This window comes from Rhamphochromis longiceps, linkage group LG18 (assembly GCF_057381845.1).
Source record: "Rhamphochromis longiceps isolate RC_006_pf linkage group LG18, R_longiceps_female_GT1.1, whole genome shotgun sequence".
Classification (NCBI taxonomy): domain Eukaryota; kingdom Metazoa; phylum Chordata; class Actinopteri; order Cichliformes; family Cichlidae; genus Rhamphochromis; species Rhamphochromis longiceps.
The window spans coordinates 23,208,460-23,215,550 of NC_140574.1; positions in this window are offsets into that span (position 1 = coordinate 23,208,460).

Genomic DNA, 7,091 nt, shown 5'->3' on the forward strand with positions numbered 1-7,091 from the left:
ATTTTACATCTTACATCGCTCTCACCCCCCACTGGTTGTGGCAGATGGCTGTACCTGGTTCTGCTTCAGGTTTGCTCTTGTTAAAAGGGAGTTTGTCCTTCCCACTGTCACCAAGTGCTTTCTTGATTGGTGGGGTTTTCTTGAATCTTAAACCCCAGGTCTATATTTTTGACCATTTGTAGAAACGTGTCTTCATTAGATAAAAAATGGGCTCGCTTGATGAGCCCTAAAACGAAAAAAAATATTCTTTAGTGTGAAATAGTTGCATCAGACCTGCATGATGTTTCCTAGCATGGAGTTTGCATGTTCTCCTAACGTCCGCTTGAGGCTGTTTTGTAAGCTCCAAAGCCAATCACATGCATATTAGATGCACTGGAAACTCTATGACTATCTTTCCTTTCCAATCTATTTCTGCTCCTCCCCTTGCTTTCTGCTCGCATGCAGGCTGGGATAGACATCAGACACCTGTGACTTTGAAAAGTAATATTATCATGGTGATTATCACAAAAAGAAGAAACAAAAAGGTTGGGGAATGAAACATAGACCATAGACGAGGAATAATAAACTAAAAATATTTCGAAATAATTCGTGGATTTAAAGAAACACGGTGGAGCGGCAGCATCTGTACCTGGGGTGAATGGGCCATCACAAAGCTGAGCTTTCATCTGCAGGAAACATAAACAAATGGCTTTGTTCTTTCAAAGCAGAGAGGGGCGAAAGCCAGAACAAACAGGGTGAGTGTGCAGTGTGTGTGTGCGTCTGCACATGCACGTGAAAAGAAGAGAGAAGAAGAGGAGCAGAGAGAGAAAGCAGAGAAAGAGAGATCAAAGCAGGGGGTATGTTTTTGAATCTCTGTGTGGGAGGTGGAGCCTCACCTACCCAGAATGCCTTGCCTCACTCCTTGCAGCCCACTCAGGTTTTTAGGAGCATCACTTTTCTTTGCAGCCAGCAAATTATGATACTACCTCTTCATCAGTCATCTCCAGCTATTCTGAGAGAGTCTTGAAATGGTGACTTGATGTGAAGCCAGTCTCTGATCTGTGATGCATAACCTGTATCTCCCACTCACAGTTCAACACTGCTGACAATGGAGTGATGAAGTGCGCTGGAAGAAAAGTCTACTAAAATCCCAGCTAGAGCCTTGGTTGAATCTTACCATAGAAGATTCCCGCTAAGTTGGATCAGAGCCCATCTCCCCCTTTTTCCAGTCTCATGGCAGGGATCGAAACATCTCTTTTTAACTTGGCGTGAGAAGCTGCTAACAGATGTCTGCGCATCCACGCGGAGGGAATGCTGTGCCCTCTCACACACACATGAAAAGCCTTGAAAGACTCTCCACTGCGTTGACAGTGTCTTAAGGCAGTGTTTATCTTTGGCAGGCTGAAGAAAACAAAGCCATCGATTTCTAATCCTAATCCCCTTCTACTGCTTCTCTCCTATTGATCATCTAGCCATCCTTAATGAGATGGATGAATAAAGGGATGGAGGGCTGATGAAGGACAAAACTTTCCCTGACAGCGTGCTGCCGTGCATCGCCTCTGCCCATGTCTTCTTAATCTGTCTCTTTTGCTCGTGGGGTTCCCGTCAATTTAACGTGGTTTGCGGTGGAACATAAAACAAATCCAGCTTGGTACCTTTGTGGAGCTTTATCAGAACTAGAAGCCAGCAGAGCTGTCAAGGTTTTGCCTGTATATTAAAATGGACTAATGTGGACGAATGCACTGCACACATAGAGGCACAAAGATGCATGCAGAGCAAGATTGGATTGACCACTTATCACTTATTACATTTCTCCTCTGCCCTGCTTAAACAGAGTCAGATAAGCATTCCCCCAACTACCTGATCTTAAATCAGATATTGCTGAAGCTCTGGACTGGATGCTTGACTAGTCCTGTATGTTTCTGTGTGCCAGCTCTCATTGGTTATTTCTCTCTAGAGGTGCATGGGTAGCAGATAAAGGAGAGTGACGTGGATTTGTTCCATACTTATTCCAAATAAGACAAATGTTATATGTTATGTTAGGTTTCAGATTTATTCAAATTATTCAAACAATTTCCTCCTTCAGTTCAATTCAATTCAATTCAATTCAATTCAATTCAATTGGCACCAAATCACAACAACAGTAATCGCAGGGTGTTTTATATTGACAGGTAAAGATCCTACAATAATACAGAGAAGACCTCAGGAATTAGATGAGTCTCTATGAGCAAGCAGTTAGCGGCAGCGGGAGGGGAAAACTCCCTTTTAACAGGAAGATACCTCAGATAGAAAAAAGCTCAGTGAGACACTGTGGGAGTAATGTGAGGAAACAATGATTTGGTCTCCAGCTGAATTTCTAAGTTTGTTGAGTCGAGCACAGAGGAGGGAACATTATGCTTTGGGCTGTTTTTCTGCTAAGGGTACAGGATGATTTCAACATGTTGAGGAGACAATGAATCTGTCCGTGCGCCGCACTGTCGAACCTGGACTAGAACCTCCTTCCCTTAAGCACACTGTAGATCATTTGTGACTGAGTCTTCCAGCATTGCAATAGTCCAAAACATCCTGCCAAGGAAACAAAGGAGCAGATAAGGAAGAAGCACACTAAGGTCATGGAGTGGCCTAGCCAGTCCCCAGAACTTAGTCCTATAGAAAATCTGCAGAGGGAGCTGAAACTTCAAGTTGCCAAGCAGCAGCCAAGAAATCTTAAGGATTTAGAGAATTTATGAGGAACTCCTGAGATTTATGCAAACCCAGTGATCATCTACAAGAAACACCTCTCTGCTATGGGTAAGAACAAGGATTTCTCCAGAAAGTCATGTTAGCTTGTTGATGAAATACTTATTTCACTCAGTAACATGCAAATCAATATGTAACTTTTACGTAATATATTTTTTTTATTGACTTTAGCATAGCTACTAGTCTCTGAGGGGCTATTTTGAAGATATTAAAGGCTTTTTGAAAAACTATAATAAACAGAATTTTGCTCCTGTGATCATAGGTTCGGTCGCCAATAAAGTAAGTTACTACCAAAAGCAACAACGGTATTACAGTCAAATCCATCTAAGACCCCAGTTCACTGTATATGTTTCTATACACTCACAAAGGCTTATTGCACCAAGGGTTGAATCCTTGACCTCCTGCCAATCCTGGAGGCATCATTTATAAGAAGGGTAAACATATAGGCTAACCTAACACACCATGATCCTTGTAAGAAATATTGTTCCATGACCCAATAAAGCCTTTATTTGAACAGACACAATGTCAACACTGAATCAGGTTGTAAAGAACCCAAGAAAGAGCACCACAGGATATTGATGGTGGAGATCCTGTGATGGTATTTGTGTTGATTGTCCGAACCTGTAGGATTAATCTTAATCACTGTGGTATTCCCTTTCTATTGGGTGAGGTCCATGGACGACACCCACACACATTCCTTAGGATTTACTTCTGAGCTCACAGACATCCTGGATTAATCCTAAAGTGTCTACTATCTTCATTAAAAAGGCATAAATTTTTTTTAAAAAGACACAAAGGGGTAATCGAATCATTGCACTGCAACTGACAAGAGTTTCCATCTAAGCAAAACTGAATCTTGTCTTACAAAACGGTTGCTTTGCTTGCAGAACTTCAGAGAAAATCGGGTGGTTTTGGATATTTAATGCATGTCTCTGCAAAAATGGCACCCTGGGGATCGTTTTCCCTAAGTGTGTGATAATGGCTGCAACAGAAGTTATTAATAGCAGGCTAATGTGTGTCAGATGCTACCTGTCCAGCAGCAGCAGCAGGGGAGAGAGAGCGCCAGGACACGAGTGACTGGCCAGCATAATGAGAGGGACATGGGCTGCCAATTTAGGCAGCTGCTTCTCCAGTGGTACTGAATGCTGCGAGTTTGTGTGTCTGGATGTGAGTGTGTACATAAATTTGTCTCCGCTCATTTCTTTTTTTTCTCTGATTTTTATATATACATATATAACACTCAACAGCAGCAGATAGAAATACAGCCACATTCACGCATACGCTCACGGCCTCACATGCACATGTGCACACAGAGGCAACCTCATTGGGCTTACTGTGGGAATGCTTGTGGCACTATGTCAGTTACTGAGGTGATGCTTTTAATCCTGAAACAAATCTAGACTTTGTGTTGTGCGTCTCCAGCTGAGTGTGAGCGAGCGTGCCCGTGTACAAAGCACGATCTCGCTCCCATTAGATTACGGCTGGCTGCACAGCAAAGATACCCCACTGCCACTCCCACATGGAAGAGCGGGTAGGATTAGCTGGCTCTGTACCCACCCTAATCTAGGGACAAAAACCCACAATCGCCTCCCACTGAGACACGTAGACAGAAAGATTCAATTTGATCTGCCCTTCTCGATATAACAAGAGTGTCTTTTAGGGTTAAAATATCTACTGCTCACTCTACCATCAGTCAATGTGGATTCAGCACTAAACTGTGTCCTTTTTATCCCCGTGATTGATCAATTTGACGACAACTCGGAACGCCTACAGGCGACTTTATAGTAATAAATGCAATGAAAATGTAACCTTAAAGTGGTGCATGAAATATCTTTGCTAAAAAAAACTTTGTCATAGACTTCTGGATATGCAAAGGTGAATCTTTTCAAGGGTTTACAGCGATTAGAGCTAAATAAGCTAACGCTAACGTATTGATGGTTCACATCTTAGTGTTTTGACATGCTAACAGTTTGTGCTTGACACTGAACACAAGACAACAAAAGTTAATTGGTCAAAGCCAGAGAGGGAAAGGATCAACATGCTGACACTGGAGCAAAAAACAAAAGATAACATCGTCTTTGAATTACAAATGTTTGCATTAAATTTCATTACTGTCCATTCAACAGCTGCTGACATTTCACAAACCAAGAAGACTCAAACTCCTGAACCTATGACTAATAAACACCTGCCCTACTGGCGGTAAAGTTTTGACTTTACTGATGCTAATTTATCATGACCTTTCCATAGTGGCGATGAAAGTGTCTGAAAAGATGTGCTAAAGGTTAAAATGTGTTGATGTGCCATGTGAAAGCTCCTTAAAAGTAGGGTGCTACGCTTTAAAAGTAGCGTTTGACACAGAAAAACGACGTCTGGCTAATAACACGACGATTTCAAATTAAAAGCAACACAGTGAAGCGAGGAACAAGTCGGACTGTGTTGTTTTAGCGATGATGTCCTAAGAGTGGACTGGAATGACTGAAGCTGAGATACAGTGTTTTCATTACTTAAAAAAAAGTGAGATAAGGGAGAGAAACGGGAACGACTGATGGGAGAGGCTCTTTCCCGTGCTTTTGCCTGATGGCACCACTATAGGAAATATCAGGTAATCACCAAAATCAGCAGGATTCAAATTTCTAAGTGACGACAAAACCAACAGAGTCACCTGCAGAGCACATCTACCAGCTTAGTCACACACGCTACATCCATACAGCCAAGTTTGAAACAGTGGATAGTGAGTTTATTCAACCTTTGAAGAGTTTTTCTTAATAAGACAGCTGCTACTCTGTTTCTTTTTTTTCCAGGTAGAGTTCAGTGCATTGATGCATCATTCCAAAAGGCTACCTGCTAAATGTGGTGTCAGTGTCTCATTATTTGACGAAAGCTGCCTGTTTCATTGCTCCGAGCCAACACAACTCTTTCCCTCTGTCTCTCTCTTCCTCTTTCTGTCTCTTACTCAGAGGCTTCCGCCTCATTAACCACCATCAGCATTTTGCTTGCTGTGTGTGATTTGGACGTACTGAGAGGGAGGCAGGGGGTCGTGTGTGTGTATTCACTTCTTGGTGCGCAGGCAACTCTCATTAGGACGGAAAAACATTGACATTTTTTGCCAGAATGATACCCAATCATATCTTCACCTTTTTTATATATATATCAAAGGGTTCCTCCAATCAACTCGCTGGTGTGTGTTTGCGTGTGTCGCAGTATACACATATATATGCAGTGTATGTTTGTGTGGCGGTGTAGCGGGAGACAGATGTTTGCTGATTTGACATGTTTGCACTGCAGGCTCAGCCCAATTTAGTGAGAAAAAAACTGAAGAAGAAAGAAAGAAACCAAAAATTTTTTAAAAAAGCACGAGGCCACACAGATGCTCTTGGTGACAGCCCACTCTTAATTTTCTCTTCTTTTAATTTAAGTTTGTTTTCTCCTCACAGCTTTTCCTTTCTCCCACTCTGTCTCCTTCTTTTCTCTTCTTCTGTGTCTCTTTTCTCTTTCGTACCCACTCAAACGCAACACTGTGTGCGATAACACCAGCAGACTTTCAGCTGGGTGTTCTTCTGGAGTTGTTTTCCTTGTTACAGGCACCTCTGACTAAGTCTCGACTTTCACAGAGGACACTTTCTTCTGCCAAAACGGAGAAATTATAAACATAAAGAGCCCGGAGAGTGCATTACAGTGAACTTTAAATATATTACAGTTCCAAACTTCTGTTAAAACACAATTAAAAACCTACATACACTGATGGTTTGGCATTTATTGCAATGCAATATGGCACTCATTACAACATTTCTCAGTGTTTCTATTTTACTATGCACAAACTAGATTTTTTTTAAAAAAAAAGCTCATAAATAAACAAACTGCTTCATGTATCTATTTCTTAGCATCAAACAAGTGACAAGTACACGGACACCGATGGACAACATCCTAATCTAAATGTTTACTTCAACAGAATCAAAAGTTCATACAGTTTAAAATAAAAACATGAATATAAAAAAGAAAAACACAAGCGAAATCATACAATTGGTTAGCATCATCCTCCTGTATGAAACTAGTAAGAGCTCGTAATGATACATTCTTTCCGGCTTCTCCTGCTCCCTCTTTAACGTTGCATATTAAGGTTATTCAATGATAGCTGACATCTTGACGAGGGAGAATTCATGTAGGATGCACTCACGCTACGCACGCCGCACAAACACACGCACAAACACAGACACACGAGCAAACAAAATACATTTTGTTCAAGTCGAGCACAAAAGCAGCCAAAGGGACAAACTAGGTTGGAAGCCATTCTGCTTATGCACATGTCAGCCTTCAGAAAACAGATGAGAAAAGAGGAGAAGAAGTGAAACTGGATAAGAGGATGAGGCTTCAGT